Raw genomic sequence first — 21,916 nt, 5'->3', positions numbered from 1 at the left:
AAACTGAAGAAACCCTGGGATCCAACAGCGCAGGATCTCTGATAAAAGGTGGGAATGGATGAAGACTGTTTAAATGCATGTTACAAATAAAGTGCAAAATATTGTTGTTTTTTTTTTTTCTTCTGTGTATTTTCCTGAATTTACACTTTATTTAGTATTTCTTAGAGTTTTCATATGTTTTCACAATAACCGAAACAAACACTCTGTGGACTTTGACAAAACATCCTGCAAGTTTCCCATGACTGAAAGATGATTTATATAAATATACTTTGACATGAAGTCAATACAACATAAAAGACATTAAACTGGGTTGTTTCAATAACAGTCTTACTAGAGTCAAACAACTAATAAGTACGGAACAGACAATAGACTGTTGTCTGAACATTTTAGACACGAGGCATTTTAAAAGGCTCTTCTCTGTTATGAGAAAGAGCTTATGTGTTTTTAACCATGTTACAGTGAAGTTTCAAGTGGGAACAGAAAAGGGGAACGGTACTATTATTCATGTTTCCCATCAAGCAGTTCACGTGGTAATTCTGACCAGCAGCACAGTTTTAAATATGATTGTTTTTTCATGAAGAAAGAGCAAAATTGTATTTAACATCATGTTAGATTACACCTTCCCTATTTTCCCAAACCAAAGAGAACCAAGAGGGCTTTCATTAGCAGGTGTCTGCTGCTCTCACTGAATTGATGGCCAGGCTGGTATGAGCTACCTTTTTGTTGATGATCTGTACGAATGAGTCATATAATTTTTTTATTCTAAAGCTTTATGATAAAGCAGAGGAGTTCTATGAGATCACTGGCTGTCCATCTACTCCTTCTTAACTGCATAACGGAAGATACTAGGATAGGTTTGGTTTCTGTGGTGTAGTCAATTTTACTAGCAAGAGGTCATTTCTGCATGAATGACTGGTTGAAGGACAGCATCATCAGATGGGTGCCCTCAAGTGAAGTGGAGGTAGGCCTGAAGAAATAACCAAGGCTGTAGAATTTCTTTCCTTTTTTTTTTTTTTTTCCTGCTAATTTCTGCTAATAGGAGAATATATATATTCTTTGATGTGTCCATGAAGTAAAAACTGGATAGTTTGACACACACATTTTCTCATATATTCTCATATATTCTCATATTCTCATATATTTCATATATTGGTTTGTTGTGGCTGTTGTTGTTGTTGCTTTTTTTTTGTTTGTTTACTTATATATATGTTTCATTTCTCCTATACTTATGAGTATTTATAACTAACTTCTGAGTAACTCCTATATTACCAAGTAACTAAAACAATCTGAATGTTGAACTATTACCATATGGAGACACACTTATACATAGGCAGAAAGGTTGAAAACCCTTCATCTGCCCCCCTTGTTTGGTTATCTCCATCTTACCTAAACTGCAGCCACAGTATATGTGAACCTGTTGGCTCAGATTACAGCTACCTAAAGAAGCTAATTTTGAATGTGAGAAAGTCCCTCCCTTGAGCTTTACTCCCAGCTGCCGTCCTGTCCCTGGGTTTTCTGCCCTCAACAGCTCAGAGGAGAGCAATTTCCTTGTACTTGCAAGCTGCTCTGACCAATCCATTCTTGAACATTTCCATATTGTTAACATTATCCATGTTGTTAACATTACCCATGTCCAAGGACATATTGAGCTGCTGCTTGCCTCTGAGTAATCGTCTCCATTCATGCTGAAGGTTTCCATTACTAGCTATCTTCAGTGTCTCAGTCTGCCACCAGCATGTGTAGATACTAAAACAATATAAAAGATAACTATAGCCATGCCTTCTAATTCCAGCAAGATACACATTGATTTGGGAAGAGAGCATGGAGAACAGTAAATATTTTCCTAATTAGGACACGTGATTGCTCATCATGAACCTAAAATTCTCAGTCTGATCCTCGCTTGTCACCGAGTTTAGTCACTCCAGTACCTGGATAGCATGGTTACTGTTTTTGTGCTAGAGGAGTTGTAGCTCTTAGTATTGCTTCAGGTGGACTCTGAAATGATATTTGCCGTCTTCAGGAGAAGCGCTGGTTCATGCAGTCGGCGACAGCATTGTTTCTTTACATAAAACTGCCAACTGTCTGCCACTGACATCAGAAGGAAAGGAAGAACATATTGATTGAACAAAGGAGAAATATACCCATAGAGTTAAAATTAGATCATTAAAAAAAAAAAAAGAGCTAATAGTGTTTCAAAGTAACAACAAGAACAACAAAAACAACAATAACAAAACCCAGAATAGAAGAGAGAGCCAAGTTTGCACTTCGTATTTTTTAAGCACTGCTGATTTGGAAGCCAACCATGAATGCCAATAGTTGCTTATGCACTGTACATGCTGTACTCCAAAAGCATATCCGCTACGACAGGCCAACCAGAAGGGAAAGCATGGAATTTTCCTTTGAAACGGAAAAGGTCTCATTGCTCACAAGCATTTTGCTCGCAGGTTAACTCCTTTGTTTCTTCTCTGTGTAAGGCTAACCCTACATCTGAGCAGTCCTGTAATAGCACCTCTGTCATTGCATTCAAAGGTCTGGAATTAGTCTCTGATGTTTAGTCACTGCAACAGTATAGTTGTCTTTATTTACTTTTCATTTTCTCAGTTACTACTGCCAAGTCTTCTCACCTTTGCCGTGGACTTCTGTTTTTTTGTTTGGTTGGTTTGTTTTTGTGTTGTTTTGTTTTGTTTTTCCCTGTCTGATATTGCTGCTGTTGCTGTTCCATGGTGATAAATGAACTGAAGGCAGACACGAGCTGATGCATAGCCTGCTCTGCTGCCTAGGGACCCTGCCACTGGGGAAGGCATAGGTGCATATGAAACAGTTGTTGTGGGAAGTCGTGCACAAATTCTGTAACAGAAAAAAGAATAATCCGTATTTAGGGCACCAAAGCACGTTACTGAGAAAATAACAGCATCTTCCATGTTACATTTGCTGATGCAGAAGATTACGGCTCTCTGTTGAGAGCAGACAGAGAACAGCAAGGACTTTCATATCTAGGGAACAGGATCTTGTTCTTCTGTGGCCTGAGTTTGGTTATCCCAGCTCTTTGGATGAACTCTTGTCTGTGAGGAGAGAAACTGGGATAGAAAACACAGACACGGCCCTCTTTACCCCCATAAAACAGAAGAACAACGCCACAACAAAACCACTGTGTTTAGGGAACAGAAACTATAAAGGAGATTCTGGAAATAATCCAAGCCAGATCTCAGTAGGAAGACATGGATGCTCAGAAACAGAAAAAAGAAGCATTAACAGATGCTTGCCTCCAAAATGGGATAACCATAAGTACTGACTATTGCATAATTTGGTAATGTGGATATGATTATAGATGGTTTTATTATTTTCTTTCACTATTTTATTTATTTATTAGTCATGTTTATTGCAGGAAATCTCTAACGACTTTTTTAGCACAGAGGGAAGTCTGTACAATCTTTCATTGTGTCCCCTGTGCTTTTGCATACTTTCACCTATGTTCATTCTGTGACTAAACAGTTTTGTTATGTTTAAGCATTCAGCCACAGGTACTATGGCATCCTAGAAAATAATTGCATGTTGTGGAGGAGTGCTACTGATGTATATTATGGCACATATACCATTGTATATGTTTCCATGCCCCATACCCTGAGAAAGGAAGGAAACCATACACTTTCATGGCATGAAAATAGAGCAAGGTATTATGCCTGTAAAGGTAACACATTTTCCTCATGTATTTGAGGGCCAGGACACCCACACATTTGGCATGTTGCCACATACAGTTGGGTAAGGTATGTCACATGCACAGCAGGCTGTTCTTATCCTCCATCTGCTCTAAGTCATGCAGATTCAGGTTGTGTGTCCCTCAAAAGTCCACTTTTCCAGCACCATCCAGTCTGTAACAAACAGAGGCAAGGATGTCCCAATGTACAGATTCTTTAATACTTGAGCTGTAAATGCGATGGAGTGAGGTGGGCTTGCATTGGTGCTCGATTCACTTACAGCAAAGCATGAGGCTTTGGGCAACAGCATAATCTCTTGCACCTTGAAAAGTGTGTAGGTGGCTGGTTGTTCAATTTAATATGTGAGGTGTTCAACTGCTGTATTTGAACAAGGCTTCAGCCCAGTCATGCTGGATCTTAACCTGGGGGATTTAGGCAGCCTAGCAGAATGGTCTGTGTTTCTCTGAGCTCATCTAGTTTATGTACGTACTCTTAAAGTATTTATTACGTTCCAAGTCCCTATAACAAGCTCATACCAGTTACAATAGCTTTTCCACTGGGACTAAGTTATACATAAGTGGGGGTAGGCTTAATATACTGAACAATAGAAAAAATATATATAGTGTTCCCAACAAAAATACCATTTTCTTTGTGTTGTAATAATTTCTTTAACTGCCAGGACAGTGAATGTTGCTTAGAGATAAAAATTGATGCATCACCACTCTCCTTCTAATGAAAAACAATAGATCGGGGTACACTGAAAACAACTTATTTTCTCTCAGCATTCACAGAAGTAAATCAACTAAAAGCTGTTACATTCAGTGGTCAACTTCTTTCATAGCAGTTTCATAACATGTCATGTGCATGTTGTGTGATTGTAACCTGGCTATGAAGAATCTACTGTAGCATAAATAGACAAGGGAGGAGAATTAACATTTAATTTTAAGGATCTTTAGTTTAATTTTAAGGATCTTTAGGGATCTGAGGCAGATTCTGATTTCACTTATACTGGTGTAAATATAGAGTCACTTCACCTAATTGCAGATTTACAGCACTGTAACTGGAACAAAAATGAGCACTCTTGTAGCTGTGTTTTCTAACTTCTGTGAAATTCTGGTCTGAATCTTGACAGTGGTTAGCATAGTTGCTTCCATTTATATCTTCAATATTTCTTTCAGATTTCTATTGTCTTCCCTTTTTCTTCACTTTCTGTGCAGCTGTCATCGTAGCATTTCAACTCCAGTTAGAAGAGCAAGGCAGATGTCTCCCAACAGAGGCTCTGCCAACATCACTCCAATGACAGCTGTGGGAGCATTGCTGTGATAACAGCATGACCACCAACGTCAACAGACAATGACCACATCACATCTGCAAAGCCTTTCAGCTTCCACTGGCTTAGGGCCTGCAGTCTCAAATCACTTTATACTTGAGTCTCTAAGCTGGCAGCACTTAATGCTACTCAGTTCTCCAGTATATTAGACACATTTAGGTCTATTTTGTTGTTGTTTTTTGTTTCCTTTAAATCAGAATTCTCACAATGTAATTTAATCACAGAGTGAGAAGGACTTTTAAACATGCCTCTTCCTGAGATGCCCCCCAAGGCCTTGTTGTATCAGAAAATCCAATTGGAAGTGCCAAAATGTCACTATGAACCACAACCTTCAAATCTCAAAGATGGAAATTAACATGACATTATAAAGATTAAGGAATTATATCAATATTTACTCAAATAAGAGAAATTTTAAAGCTAACAAATGCAAATATCTTGCAAAAGGTTACCTGAAATCAAAACTTAGCTTGTTAGTGTATTTTGGTCTTGTGTTTATGTTGTGTATACTTGTTTATGTGTAGTTTTAAAACGTACCAAGGAAGATACTAACTGGTGAAAAGACAGACAATTGACAAGAGATTATTTGATGCTTGTTATGGAAGCAACCTCATAAGTCCAGGGTCTGTGTAGGGATTTTGTTTGTGATAAAATATTCTGCGAAGTGAATTTCTAATTTAGGACCAAATCTCCCTCTCACATCATCAAACTGAACTGTAGCTCTGCTGTCACAGCCCATGCAGATGCTTCTGCTGTACCATGTGTTAGGAAGGTGAGATTAGTACCAAAAGCTTCATCCTTTCCACATCTACAGGCAAAGCTTGCAGATCACTGAAGAGTCTTTATTTATTGATTACACTAAAAACGGAATGGTCACTCAGACTTTTGAGCAAGAAGGACTTTCAGCAGGTATGCAAGTACAGTTGCTTATAAAGTAATGAATGTGATGTCCATTTTCCTCTCCACAGCTGGAGAGTGTGAGAAGTGCAACCCAGGAATGTCACAATTCATTTAAGCTGTTAAATTGGGCAGAAAAGATGTCCCAATCCTTCTCTACACCTGATAGTTGTGATAACCTTTATCAGTCAGCAGACAGACCCAGCTCTAAGTTATAATGTGCAAATAGAAAGCAAACCCATTTTTTCCTTGGAGATGTTCCTTACTCAGTTTGCTACAAAGGCACTTGGTTCTGAATAATTAAAAACACTCATTGTTCTACATAAAACTAGAATATAGACGTAAATAGAAGAAGATTATGCCAACACATCTAAAATCAAACACATTACAAATTACTGATTGAGTCTTGAATATGAGGTAATGCTTGTAATTGACTACCCTGGAATTTGATGAATAACATTGGGTTAACCACGTGCACCACTTTTACAACAAATGTTATCATACTTGGAGTTATCTAGAGCACTCAGCCCCTTCCTCCCTCCAGAAAGTAGTTTCTGCAGCTGCAGAGTTTCCTTACTTTTCTGGACTGTTGGGTATGTCTGATTCAGAAGGGAAGGTGCTGCCTGAGGATTGCCACAGGTGCCTCTTGCAACATTTTCATATCAGAGGTTGTGGGAAGTTAGAACTTGTGGAACTTGTAATATCTGATAACAGACTTTGGTCCTATTTCAGGAAATCATCCCAGTGCAAAGAAGCTCATTAAGACACGCTTAAGCTCTGAAGAAGACAGTGAAAACTATGCATGTTCTTAAAGTTAAGGATGTGCTTTCCTGAGAAGCTGACAGTATAATTTGATATGTCCGCAGGTACAAGCTTAGACAAGAAGGTGTTCACAGAAGCTGGAGAAGACAGGTTGTGTCCATCTTGCTGCTTTGTGTCATACACAAGGTAAGAGTTTCTTTCCAAAAAGAGAGACATTCTAAAGAGGGATGTTTGGGACTTTTATTTGTTATATTTTCAAAGGAAAAAGTCTGGTCTTGAGTGCCCTAAAAAATTGTCATTCATTTGTAATGCAAGCAACCAGGCAAGGGAAATGCACTTAATTGAAAGAGGAAATCATTTTAGTCAGCTTCAAATTCTTTTTACTTCAAATGCTTATTCAGCTCAAATATTTGTACAAAAAGATGCTCTGGTGAAAAATTGAACCCTATGATTAATGACCAAAATCTTCCCATCCACACCCATTCATCTAAGCCATCCAAGAAATCTTTCAAAAACAGAAAAGATTTATTTGAGGCCTTTAAGTACACAGCAGGCAGGAAAAAAATATATTTAAAAAAAAACAAACTTTTTTTTTTAAATACAAGTACTTGTATAGCTTTCATTTCATAAAGAAATGAAAAATGACACTAGTATATGTATGTGTGTGTGTTTTTCCCCACATACAACAAATTATATTCTGTTATTAAAGACTTGCTTGGATATCCCCACTTTGCTATGCATAATATTTTTAGCATTACCTGAACTTTCTTCTTAGGTCCATTTCATTTGCCAGACATTCCAGCTAAAGCAACACTTTGGACCTCAGAGGGTAGACACCAACAGTCCAATGGCAAAAGACTGCTGTTAGGTTTTCAGGAGCAGCTTTTTTTGATTACTGTACTCAATACGGCTGTTCTACATCCTATAAACAGCTAATGCCAAATATCCAAGACAGGAATTTGGCCTTGTCTAAATGTGGGATTTTGACTGTCTGTGAGTGCTTTCATTCAGAATGAGGTTGCCCTATTTCTAAATAATGTACTTTTAAAATATATGTTATTTCACAATTGAGCACTGTTGTTCTAAAATTATAGCACTCATGAAGACCTAAACTACCGTAACTGTAAGCATAATATATGAGCCATTTTGTTGTTTTGGTTCCACTTAATCATGTAGGCAGATCCTTATATTCGTGTAAAACTAGTTATTTCAGCTTATTTTGTAACTGTGAATTTCCCTGCTGCCCTATTTTCTCTCTCAGAAGATGGGTTCTTTGTATGAGAACTGAGCCGATTGGTGCAAAACCAAGGACAGTCGAACGATAGCCCTATGCACTGTCCAAATCTATTTCTGATCAAAACAGAGTTAGGGTACAGGCTAACTAGATGTGTGCTAACTCGTCCTTAAAATAAAAAATCCATTTTTTCAAAGCCCCATGAAACTAGCCCTGATGAGACTAGAAATACACTGATTTTCTACAGTTCTTCCAACCTTGTACAATGTCCCTGTTCAATTTGAAAACACTTCTTTTTTTACAGAATACCAATCCAACTCAAAATTCATAGGATGAGAGACCATTACAGAAGGCAATATACACATTACTAAAGCTTTAGGAGGGAATGTCAAAATCATAATAACAATAAATTAAATCACATGGTTGTTACTGAATTCAACATTCCAAGTGCTAAGCAGGACAATGTATCATTTTCCACAAGCTATTTCCTTGCCTAGCCACTGAATTAAAAACAGCTACTCAGTCTTTGGCTCCCAGAAATAATATGACAAATAAAAATGGATATCTTAAAAGATAAATTATATTGAAGTCAAGCAAAGCAAATGCTCATGTGTACTCACTAGACACTTATAGCCAAATATTGTGTATAAAGTTGATCTCCAAGAATATTTAGGTGTTGTTATCCCAAATATAGGCATTCAGAGTCTTCGCATAGATGCCTCTTTACCAGGAGGCATATGAAATATATAGGTGCCCAAGTTTTCATCAGTGATATTTACTATGTGGCTAAATGATTGAAATTGGGAAGCTTGATGCCTGACCATTGTATTTCTCAAGTAAGGTATTCCCACCCTTGGCTTGCATCCAAAATCCAGTCCAGAAAACAACCTGAATACAGACATGTTGGATTGGGCCATGTGGGAAGCATGGCTGGAGAGCTCTCATCACTCTCTCCATAGCTAAAGGATTCAACTAAGATAGGGAAAACACAACTCCTTTTATTCATTCCTCTGTCTTTTGAATGGGTATTTCACACCTTTCAGAGCCACATTTTAACTTCAGGTGTAGTCTGCCTCCCTGAGTGAAGGCATTCAATTTCCATTCTTTCTACACTTTTCCAGTGTGCACAAAATATTTGCAAAATATTTGTCAAAACATGCTAGAGAGCAGGGAAGGAGAAGAAATACAAAAATTGATGTGATAATATAGCTCAGTAGTGAGCTCTCTCACCTACGTAAAGAGAGTCCTGAATCCCAGTCCCTGCTCTCATGATTACTTAATATGGGATACTTAAAATTTCATTGACACAGGCACTGAGGCCTCTTCTCTCTTAGCCGAGTGCCTGGAATGCAAGGTAATAAAGTATTGCTCTCTCTTTTGCCTAATGAATATTTAATTATTCCCAGCGAAGTAAAGCAGCTTCAACAAGAGGAATTATGGTTCCTTTTCTGTGCTCTAACTAACCACTGAGCTATTGGTTAAAACTGAGCTTCTGCCTATCCCTCTGATTAGAGTATGTGAGCCCAGCCATGCATTCAAGGCAGTAAACACCAAGAGAAAAGGAGTTTCTTGCTATATCCTGAGAGTAAGCATTCAGGTCCTTCAGAGAACTTAGTCTCCATACTCTTGCTATTGTTGTTGTTGTTGTTGTTGACATTGTTGGTTTCCTGCTCAGAGTGTTCTGGGTCTTTGAGCTCTGAAGTGTAGGTATCTCACTCAGGGCTGGGGTATGACATCTGAGAGTCAGGTACGAGAACATTCAGTGTGGCGCTGTCTCTGTCCTTCAGGGAACTAGCTCATAATTTCCACTCACCCTCAGACAAAACAGACAGGAAATACAAGGGCCATGCGCATGCAGAGTAGGCAGTGTTAAATGGGAAAATAAAACTGGGAGGAAAAAACCATAGGACCAATCGCTTGGGTTAATTTCCTTGCTTCTGTCCCTTAGTGCCTGAAAATCCAGGTAATCATCTCAGGCAGATGGTTGTTTTGCTGAGACAGAGGTGTTCCCAAGTAAGGCAGCTCTTACACATGCAGACACACTGTGGTGCCTTCCAATCTGCCCAGTGCTCATTAGTCTCCTGTAGGCCCCAGCTGGTGGCCCTTTGAGACCCACATCCAGCTCACAGACATACTGAATTGCTCTCAGCTAGTGTGGGTCTGTCATACAACCAATATGCAGATCAGGGACCCTGCAAAGTGTCCTTTTCAGTAACTACAGATAGGGTCTGGCTCACAGAGCTGAAACCAACACGAGTGGACTCACAGCAAGAGACATCTTGGGATCACCTGTTCATTTTGGGAGGAATGGGATTTTGAAATCAGACATTGTCTCCTTAAAGAGAAGAACTGCACTGTGAAAAAAAAAAGGCATCAGACTTGTGTATTTTTCAGGAAAACCAAAAACATCTGTACCTGAACCTAAACAGTAATCTTCAAATTACTCAGGGACCAAAAACCAGCTAAAAGACAGCTGGCTGAAAGAAGGCACTTTACCCAGAGGATACCCACCAATTTTCAGCATTCTCTGATGTCAACTTGACACAGGTCTTTCATAACTGGCTGAATTCCAAGTGTGATAGTTTGGCAAGAAACATGTCTTCTGGGAGTGAAATCAGTGTGGAAAAAACTGCAGAAGATCGAAACACTGACTTGGCTGACAACATGGGCTCAGGCCAATGAGCCATGAACTGCAGACAGAGCAGACTCCTAGTCACCCAACTCTTCAATAGTATCTGTTCTTAAATATGTTTTATCAAGTTTAGTATACTAGTCTGTTGTGATACAATCTAATTTCTGTATTTATTTTTCTGTTCAACTGTGCGTGAAAAGATGTTAACTTGTTTTATTTCTGTTCAATTAGTACTCAGTACTGCTGATGTGAAGGTCACCAGATACAGACATTGTAGGTGACTTCTGCAGATTTGATCCAATAGATAGGTTTATTTATCCATTTGTTCAAAGCTTTATTTCTAACTCATTGTTCTGAGAAAAGATGTCTCCCAGACATCGAGGCACTGGTAGGACCTTAGTATAATTGGAATATATTCTATTGTACTCTTATTCTCTCTTTGCTCTTTATTCTTTACCTTAGTTTACAGATGGTGTTTGATAGGGTATTTATTAAATTATCAAAATGGAGGATCTGGGGTTTTTAAGTTTAGTTTTGTTGATGCTTTACATGGTATAGGTAAATTGCAGTTAAAGAATTGGACTTGACTCAGTGGTTCACGATTCAGTCTCTGCCTCTTTCACACATTCTCTGATTCACAAGTAACTCACTTTCATGCTGTGACTTCCTCCTCTGGTAAGATGGAAATAATAATAGACAGAGGAAAAGAAAAACTATCCAATTATGCTGTTATTCTTCAGGATGAGGTTTGTCTTTAACTGTGTGCTTACATAGTTCTTTGCAGAATGGGACCCCGATTGCTAGATAAGTAATAATCATAAGTTCCAGGGTTTTTTTATTTTCCACCATCCGCATGATTCACTGTGAGACTTACAAATTTACTATTTATTCTATACTGCTTGGATAAAGAGCAATGTAATTACAGAGCAGCAAAATTTTCATGCCACTTAACTGATAAGGCTACAAATACTCAGCAACAAGTGAGGAATACATTTGCATTACAGTTATTAATATGCATCACTAATGACAATAATACTGCAGAATACCTTACATTTACATAACATACTTCATCGCAACGGGAATAAAGTTCCCAAGTGAAACACAAAACAGAAAAAGAAATGTGTCCCATCACACCTTAAGTAAAAAACATACTAATATGAAAGGAAGGAGCAATCAGAAGGAAAGTTTGAAATAAACAGAACAGAAGAGTTATCCATTTCTGTAGGTAAGTATTTTGTACTTGTGAAGTAGTACTCCCAAAAGAGCTTCGGTGAGCTCCTGTAGCTCAATGACCAGTAGAAAAAGCTTCATAACTCTCAAGGGAAAGATTGCTGATGCTATAAATATGAAATTGCATCTCACACTGGATATAATAACTAGATAGTGATATCGTGTCCTATACCTCAAAGCATGAGTTGATACACAGTAAATTCTAGAGGAGAGAAGTATGACATAAAGAGCCCCGAATGAGATGGATATGCCCAAACATGAGGCCTGCCACAAAAGATGTACGTAATCTGCATAAAGCATAGCAGAAAAATAGCTAAGAAATCACAAGATATTTTAAAAAGTTAACACAAATCAGTTTGAATTGAACATGCATATTTAATTACTATTGAAGTAACCATTATTTCCAAACTTTCAAGAAATATAGGTTCACGAGAGCGGATCAGTGCTCTAACTAGCTTCTAAGCTAGTTAGTACACTCTGTGAAATTGGTATGCATTTTTCAAGGCTACAAGTATTTATTCTTAACAGAACTTTTTGTATGTTCAAGATCTAATCTTATTAGTTGTTCTAATATATTTCCTGCATAGTTGTTGAGTACTCCCAAATGAGCTGTAAGTGCCCGTGACATTTAGAATACAGTACTTATCCTCTTTGGCATTAACTGTGTGAAGAGTTCCCTTAACAAGAGCACAGCCTACAAATCACAAAAAGTAGTGCCTCAATTCTTCTCACAGTTGGCAAGGTCTCAGCTGGACTACAGTGTCCACCTCTGGGTATTGCTCTTCAAGGAAGAAATGGACTACTCAAGGTAGTCCAGAGAAGAGCAGTGAGAACGATTGTAAGTCAAGCAAACAAGTTCAATGAGCCAAGACTGTCTTTGTGTACCCTAAAGGAGAGAAGACTTTTTGAGAGAAGGGAATACATTGTTCTCCCAGTACATGAAGACAAGACTTCTTGTGTGACAAGAAGCAATGGACTTAAACTGCAGGAAGAAAGACTCAGGTTAGCTGTTAGGAAAAACTTGCATAAAATAGAGGTATTGATGGTCTGGAGCAGATTTTCATCGGGAGCTGCTAGCATCTCTGTCACTGAAGGCTTTAATACAAGTTAAACAAACAACCTATCAAAACCACAAAAACGTGGTAGATGTTGATGATGTCTGGAACTTGATGAGCATACACTGTGCTTTCTGGCCTTTTATTCTCAGTTGACTTTTGGTTTAAATTACCTATTCAAAGTTGTTGAAAGAATTTTCTTTAAGCTTTCTGAAATAGTTCAAGTTTGGACAGAGGTCAACTGTAGAAAGTGGCTAGGACAAAGTAATACCTTTTTGTAAAAGATACAAACTAGATAAAGTGGCCATGGACTCCGAAGTATGACATGCATTACCACAAATACTTTAATTAGACGGATAAAACTGTACCACAGAATTATACAGCACATTAATATCATTGGATTTCCTACTTAGAAATGTATGATGTCGCCTCAATGCATGATGAGCATCTCTGGTGTGCAGCAAAGCTGCTGGAGCAGCTTTTTGAAGTTGTAGCATGACAGGCTTTTGGCAACTGCTTGGAACAAAGCTGCTCTGATGGTTGTTTGATTAAGCAAATCTGCTGTGGTAAGTGTCTGAAGCCAAGCTGTTTCTGCAGCTGTTTGAGCCAGAGCTAGTCGTACAGTTTTTCAGGAAAGAAGGCATTTGTAAAGAATGAAGGAGAGAAGAGGAACAGAAAGGAAGGGAGAAAGAAAGGTGGTTTTTTTTGTTGTTGTTGTTGTTCTTTTTTTTTTTCTTAATATCAACATAAAGCATTAAAAACAGAAGTATGTTTGTTTTCAAACAGCTTTGTAAAACAAAACTATAATGCCATCTTGGGGTTTTGGTGATACTGGCAATTATATATATATATAATATGCAGGATTGCTAAGGCTCTGTATGTATGTATAAAACATATCAAAATATGGGGTTGAAGAATGTCATTAAAGATGCAAAGTCAAGCAATTTAAAGGTAGGAAGTGCCAAAAGTCAGATTGTCTCCAAACTTTACTCATCTCCCATGTACTAATGCTTTTAGTTGCATATCCACAGAGTTTTTTGCCAAGATCCCAGCCTCTATCAGCACTCAGGGGTGACAAGTAGTTTTTGAATGTCTTTTTATTTCAGTATGAGTCCTTCTGCCTTGTTTATTTCACAGTATTCAAAATATACTCTGACAACAGAATGATTAGCTTCCTCTTGATCTTTTCAGTGGTTCTCATCACTGTACTTTCCGAGTGCTTCACACTTGCAAATATGTTTACTTTTATGACACCTCTAGTAGTTAAAGTGATATAGCTACTCCTGCTTTTTGCAGAGAAAAGGTTAAAACTATCCTGTAATTTGGTTTGCTCAGTCCAGGTGCCTGGTCTTGACCTTTAGTATAGCAATTTATTTATAAACATTGGAATTCCTGTTGACTTTTCAAATGTGCAACCATTCTGTAAGTCAGGTCATAGGAAGTCAGGTGAGGTACCCCGCAGGAAAAAAAAAAAAAAAAAAAAAAAAAAAAGAGCTACATAAGAGAAGCTTCTAGTGTTGATGACTTGCTGGAGATTACACAGGGAATTCTTGAGAGACAAGAAAGTGTATATTGTCATTGTCAAATAAGTGAGACAGATAAGTAATCATGCAATTAAGAAACATTTCCACCAAAACACAAAGGAGACAATATGCAGTCTGCATGACTATAGCTTTAGTCCTTCCATTTCCTAACTTCTGAACACTAGTTTTTGAGTCTTAAAAATGTTCCATCATACTTTTCTATAAGTAGGTAAGTTTCACTATTTTGATCCAAACTAGGAAAAATAAATAAATCTCTGATGTACCAGTTGTCACACTTCAATGTTATGTGCATGCTTTATGAATGGATTAAGAAAATGTAGGTGTCCCACATAGCTTTCTGACATTTAAACTAACAGACTAATTAGAAGTAATATTATCTCTCTTCTGTGTGGACACAACAATATGATAATACGTTCTGATGGATGTTTTCCAACCTGTGTTTTGACAGTGGTTGGATTGTTGGAGTTAGTTAAAGTTCTTGGGCTCCACTACAAGGTCCAGATTGAATGCATATCCTCTGGACACAGACATTTGTATTTATTCCTGCAAAGCACAACAACTTCTGTCTCTATTGGTCACTGCCTCAGTATTATTTTCTCCTTAACCTCACTCTTAATTCCAGCTCCACTGTCATTACTCAGCATGTCTTAGTTCTTTCCACTCATTCCTTTCCTTTATAGCTTTGAATCTGTTCTGTCTCTTCTGGCCCCTTCTCCTTCTCCACCATAGATTTCTCTGTAGACTGATTTTCATCAACAATTCCTCACCCAGTCTGAGTGAATCCTTCAGTCTTTCTCACAATTGCCAGCATTTCAGCATCTATTCTTAATTTTGTTTTTCTTTCTCGCTGGCTCCGAATCTCTTCATCTCCTTTTCCATGTACAGTTTACTGCCTCTGTCACCATTGTTTTCCCAGATCCCTCTTCTCTTGCTCTCTCTCTGCATCCTGGTATCTCGGTTCCTGTCTGCTCCTCATCTCCAGGCAGATCAGCTTTTTGCAGACTCTGCTTTTAAATAGTGCAGCTTCCTCCTTCTCACTTCCTGTTAGGAGTAGGTGGGAGAAATAGAGCTTCTGCGCTCAGTCTTGGACTGCAGCCCAGTATGACGTAGGGCTGTAGTTGCAAGGAAAATCCTGCTCAGCCTCAGTCTGGAACACATTCTGTAATTACAGAATCTTTGAGAAATGCAACTACCAACACCTGAGACTTGTCTACTGAGCATGTGTGAACTGCTTTCTTTTTTTTTTTCCCCCCAAAGGATTAGAACTTAGCCAAATATGACAAATTTTCTTAAGAGATGGAGAGAAGCACATATCTGAAATAAAGGCAAGCCTCTGCCAAATTTTAATCCCATTCCACAAGTCACAGTAGCCCTGTTATCCCCTCGCTCCCCCAGCCCCCCCCCCAAAAAAAAAGAATCAGCAGAACTCTGTTTTTTTGTTGTTTCATTTTTGTTTTGTTTTGTTTTTAATAAAGAAAATGATATATTTTCCATTAGCCTTGATTTCAGAAATGGCTGATTTATTTGTTTCCAGAAAAAAAAAACAACAAATGCAGCCTCAGGCAGATGCTCAGTGTGGAAAATTTCAGTGCAAATAATTAAACTTCGGCAAAGTTACAAATAACTGAAAACAGAGTCTCATAATGGGAAGAATTGGACAACCTTGCTAGGCATGTGTGCATCCAGGCCTGTCTATGATATAATGTACATTAAAATTTGGAGCAGAGATTCTTCTCGTGGTCATCAAAAAAAAACTCATCTCGTGGCTTTGCTGTCATCACAGTTTCAAGTTTTAATACCAAAACTGTTGGAGGGCGCTTTGAAAGTTTTGTTTTCATTAAAAGGAGGTTATTTTATTTATGATGAAATAGCTGCATTTATTGCCATATGGAACAGTCCAGCCAGAGATTTTGAATCAGGTCTCACAAAATCAAGAGAGTGATTCAGAATTTATGAGCTTGAAAGAACATTGTGGAAAAGTGGTGAGTTCTCTTCCAGTTTCTGAACTTTGGGGGTGTTTTTCTAATATAATCAAGCCCACTTCTGTAATTGTAAAGGCAAGAAACCTTCATTTCCATATTATCTGTACTGCCTTGTGAAGTTAAGCCAGGAGCAGAGACTTCAAGACAAATACCAAAGATACTAATCATTGTCAAAATGTTGGGCTCAGAGACCAGTGCCATTGATAGTGTCTTTTTCATATGATTTATTATGCACTAAGAGGCTCAATACTGAGTGTTCAGCTGATGCACTGCCTCTGCTTGTCAAGATGCAGCAAGTCTTTTGTGTATTTGAGCCCTGTTTTCCCCTTGACAATAATTGGTTTTGAATTCTGTATTTTTCATACTGCTTTAAAAAAAAATTAAGACAATTGCAATGCATACTGAATACTACTTGGAAATGAAGGAATTATATTGAAGGCTCAGCACAGGGCTAAAAAAAGCACTTGAAATATGTCTTTATCTGAAGGAAACCTGAAGCAACACTGGAGCTTCTCTTCTTTGGCAGTAGCAGTATATCAGTGGCTGGTACCAAGAGGGATTCAAACCCAGACAGACTGTAAAAGCTCCAAGAGTTACTGATGATTTTCATATAGAAGCTTTTTCAAGGTAGTGATTGTAGGGAAGATTGACTTGGTTCACAAGCAGACATTAAACGATCCAAACAGATGCCACTAAATCACCAAGTACCAAGCATTGTACAGTAATTGCATAAAATATTTGAAGCTTCCAAGTACCAAGAGAGAGCAAAGATTGTTTACTAATGTAAAGGAACCTATAACTAGAACAAGCAGGTTTAAATTAAATGAGAGACTACTAAATTAAGTGTTAGGACAACATTTCACTGATTGTGAGATTCACAAAGATGACTAGGAATCCAGCAAACATTTGGCTTCTTCAAACTTCTAGGACTAAGCTGAACAAAACAGTGTACAGAGCAGTTGCAGAGAGGTGACTGAACTGAACCTGCTTTGATATTTAATTATGAAAATTTTGTTACTGAAATCCAGAAGATGTACTCTTTTTCTTCCCTTACAGTGCTTAGTTAAGATAGATATGTACTGCCTGCGGCTTTGTCCTGACACATTGAGACTGAGATGAGGTTAACTAGGTAGGGAAAGACTAAGGGAATGGAGTGACAGAAGTTGTATGAATGAATAATTCTGAATCTCACTACATTAACTCCTGAATATATGGATTATAGTACCAAGTATTTCATCATCTACAGTGGGACAGAAGGTGACAGCTCCTCAGATGAGTTGCAGCTCACTTAACTTCAGTTGTCTGAAACAGACAGCTGAATCTGAGCTAATCACCTTAAGTTCCCTTTACTGTTAAGGGAAAGAGATAAGCATCTTGTGGAGCACAATCCATTCCATCTGAAGTAGTCACCCAAAATAAGGGGAAGGAATGACACTGGAGGTGAATATTTCTTGATGTAATGGATGTCTAGGTTGAGTAACTAACATGGGATGACATAGGTGAAATGGTTTCCTCCTTTTTGTCCAGGGTAGACATCACTACAGGTTTCTTTGTCACATATAAACCAGACTGCTGAGAAGGTCTGTGATGACTGGAACAACACTGTACAGGCAGTTTGGAGCTTCTGCAAAATGCAGTTGTTCAGAAAGAGGTGGGACATTGAAGGTTCCTGGCACAGCTTTTCTAAATTCTGTCCTAATTTGAAATGTGCTTCTTGTTCCAATGCAAAGTTCCAATGCTTATTGGAACTTATCCCTCAAGTGTTTATCCCTCATATTATATATCCCATATTATATATATATAAGTGTTTATCCCTCATATATTATCCCTCAAGTGTTTAGGCCTTACTGTAGCTGGGTCCTGCTGCTGACTTAAAATTAAGACCTCTCTCCATCCCCACCCTGACACTAGCTCTTCTTAGCTGTCTGCCACAGGTAAGACTGTGCTGGCCCTGTCCTCCGTTTGCCTTATGGCCCACTGCTTTCATTTATGCCTCTAGAGATGGACACCCACTCTCGTTAAACCAGATTGCATCATCCTCCCAGGTTAGCCTAAGGGTGAGTGTCCATACTGTCTCTGCAGGACTCCATTGACAGCAGCTGCCAGAAAGCATGGTCTTGCTCTACTCTTCTGTCCCCCAGCTGTTACCAGATTTAAGTCACACAACTTCAGTGTGACCTGATGCAGCTGACTGACCCACAGAGGAACTCTTTCTTTACTTTCAGGGTTAGTTTTCCACTGGATTAACCAGTTGAACTGACTCACTTTGCAGCTACACATTCATTAGGTATGACATGCAGAAAGCAGAGGGAGTACACAGCCACAGACCGACAGGGGTACAGGACTCTCCCCACCCCTTCCATGGCATCTCTGCATCACCTTAGCTGCAATGTAAAATGAAAATGACTTCAGTATGGACTGTTCCTCGAGGCAGTTATTACACTGTGTGAACAGTGACTTTCAAAGTATATAATTTTTTATTGGTTTCTAGTTAATCAGGTTTGGTTTTGCCATTCTGTGAATGTGTTTACATTGTTAAAGGAAACCTTGAAAACCTGATACCACTTGAGGATGGAAGATTCAGTCTAATATCTTTAAAACCTCTCTAGGTACCCAAGTGATGGGTCTCTCATACAGCTCAGCTACTGGGTTGTTTCATGATGTAGCAGTTGAATAGTATGATTTTGGTTTTGTTTGTTTGTTTTTGTTTTCAAATAAGAGTAAAAAGACACAGGATGATGGTTCTCACATGAGTTGTAGCACACCCCTTGCCATGCTGGGCAAGTTCCCAAGCAGTAACCAAATTCAGAGTGACTACTGGAACTTTCCTTGCAGTTTCAGTTGCATGTTGCTCTTTAACTTCCTGTTCTGAAATAGCAGGAATGTTGCTATCAGCATCTAAACATTTATTGCTTCCTTCCACAGCAGCAAGTGCAATTCACTGGCAGGCCTCAAAGTATGGAACTTACCCCTGAAACTGATAGCACCTCAGTAGGTGAAGGGCTTTTAATGATTGCACCCATAATGCAAACCCTTTTGGTTACAGGAAACATGCTAATGCAATTTACTATTATCTTTCACAGCAGGAGTTCCCCTCAGGGAAAGACTGATGTTTATTGTGATACTTGGATTTCATGAGGTGCCTTCAGAAAAGTGATTTATTAGAGATCGGAAAGACGTTAAAATCTTCAAACCACACAGTGAGCAAATTGACCATGACTGGCAATTACCTGAAAGTGCATCTCTTCTTGAGATTCCTACTCCATGTAGGATTTTCTGAATTTTTAAAATGATTTTCAGTTTACTTCCTGGCAGCAATCTCCAAAAATCAGAGTACTTCAGACATCTCAGCTTTAAGCACTCAAAATCACTACTCACTTTTGAAAGCTTTGGTCGTATGTTAATACTGCACATATAAGTGGAAATGAAATGGGTCCGCACAGATTTGCTGTATTCTGCTGCCACATCATTGTCCCAATGCCAGAACAGCCAGCCACAAATTGATTCCACCAGCACTGGAGGAAGTATTATGTATGAAAAAGGAAATTATGTCTAAAGTTTGTGAAAGAGCCTTAACTCAGGATTTCCTGTACTTTTAGTTTTTGTGTTATTTAGGAATGAGAGTCAGCAACCTTAACACCATCTTAATGCGATTTTGTGTGTGTGTGCTGGAATTTCCCTTGGTTTTTTGGAATGTAAGTGAAGTGAACACATGGACCCAGCTGAAATACAGTCGAAGAAAGATTTTTATTTAAGTAAATACTGTCAATTGTAAATGTTTATATTTTTACTTCTAGAGGAGAGATGAATAGTACATTTATATGCCAAATGCATCCTTCTCTACCAGCCAACAAGGAGTTCAAGCTTTCTGGCATCATCTACACAGGAAAAAGAGCAGGGGAATTTCCTCTAAGAAACCTCTTTGGTCTAGTCCACCACCAGTTTCTATAGAGACAGTATTCTCAAAAAATCGTCCTCATTTATAGCTATAAATAACTCCCACAGTTCAGTGCAAAAGTAGAGCATGGCCACACAACTTACTGGGCACAAGTTGGCCAATATTTTGGAGAAATGGAGACCCGAGGTAGATCAAAAGTTTGTGTGCAATTGTCAGTGAGAATTTATATCAAAGAGATGGAAAAGACATGCAGAAGCAGCCTGTTAGTGACACCATTTCATTCTGGGAAGATTGTATCTATTGCTGACATCTCAAGGAAGAATATTATTGCAATGTGACTGGGGACTTACATGCTGCACATTAATGGGAAGACTAGTACTACCTTCACCTGTCTTCCCACCCTGGTAATACAGCCCCTGCATAGACTAACTGTCCTGTGCTTGGTGTTTATATTGCTTTTGAGGTCTGCAAAATCATTCACGTATTTTTCTTTGTAATGGCCATGTGAGAAAAGAATTATCTCTTCCTTGCTGATGGGGAAACAAGTCCCAAAGCAATAAAGAGCTTGATGTTTAAGGTACTTTGATGCTTTGTTTAGAAGCTTAAAACTGTTCAGACACTTGAAGATGCAAGAAAGCTGCATGAGTGCTTCCCAATGCTTCATCTATGTCAAAGTGCAGCCTCTGAGCAGAGCATCCCCTTCTCCCCATCCTGTGCCTTGGTTTCCATGGGAAGGCAGTCTGCACACAAGATGGAGAGCCCCGGAGTGCATTGCTCTGCAGTCTAGACATGGCCATAGGCACCTAGACAGGATTTCTGAAAACACCAGGTGCCTAATTCCTATTGTTCTCTATGGCAAACAGGCCCTTAAGTGCCTCTGGAAATCCTACTGACTACTTACCTGCATTCTTTAACAATTCTGCCTCTAAGTGACTGCTCAAGATCACAGAAGTAGCCTGTGGCTACCACACTAACCACTGGGATATTCTTTCTTCTGTGCCAATAAAGATTCATTAGAATGAGCTAAATTGATGCAAGTTCCCAGCAGGAGTAGACATTTTTCCTGACGGGGCAGAAATGAGATGAGAACCCTCTGTCAGGAAGGATTTGGGCTTCAGGCAAAACTTAGGTACCAGGGAATGTTTCCAGAACAGGGAATTCGGTAAGTTTATAAACCTGACTCTGTGATACTGTCCTGTCCTGTAAATCCTGACTGGTGTTAAATATGTTTTGTGTTGGTTTCACCACAGCAAAATGCTTTCAGTTGCTTTGCATACCCACAGTAAAATACTTTCATCGACAAATGCATTACTGTAAATGAAAAGTTATGGGGGAAATGCAGGTACTTAATTGAGGCAATATACATTCCATACACACTCTTTATAGTACACATCATCAATATATGTATGTGAATAAGTCTGCAGTTTGTAAGTTTTAAATGTATTAAACTAAGATTAGTTGTGAACAGCAAATAAAAAATAATTAAAAAAAAATATAAACCTAAAAAATAAATCAGTGGATCTACTTTTTTTTTGTTTGTTTGTTTGTTTTTGTTTTTTTCCCTAGGCATAGACAATTAGAAATTTTGATAAGCTTCCATCAGGAAAATTTCACCTCTGGGTAAAGAGAAGCCTTACATCTTGAGATAAATAGAAACATC

At 38.5% G+C, this 21,916-nt stretch overlaps 1 long non-coding RNA gene across 1 annotated transcript in view; it reads left to right on the top strand.

The window, feature by feature from the left end:
- Positions 1–819: 819 nt before the first annotated feature.
- Positions 820–21,916, top strand: part of LOC121065780 — a 44,383-nt gene continuing 23,286 nt past the window's right edge. Inside the window, exons 1-2 of the long non-coding RNA XR_005817308.1 lie at positions 820–961; positions 6,786–6,867. This is a non-coding gene — a long non-coding RNA (uncharacterized LOC121065780). The remainder of the gene's footprint in view (positions 962–6,785; positions 6,868–21,916) is intronic.

Source organism: Cygnus olor, chromosome 2, assembly GCF_009769625.2.
Source record: "Cygnus olor isolate bCygOlo1 chromosome 2, bCygOlo1.pri.v2, whole genome shotgun sequence".
NCBI lineage: Eukaryota > Metazoa > Chordata > Aves > Anseriformes > Anatidae > Cygnus > Cygnus olor.
Note: the sequence above shows the minus strand (reverse complement) of the source record. Positions and strands in the feature narration are given on the sequence as shown.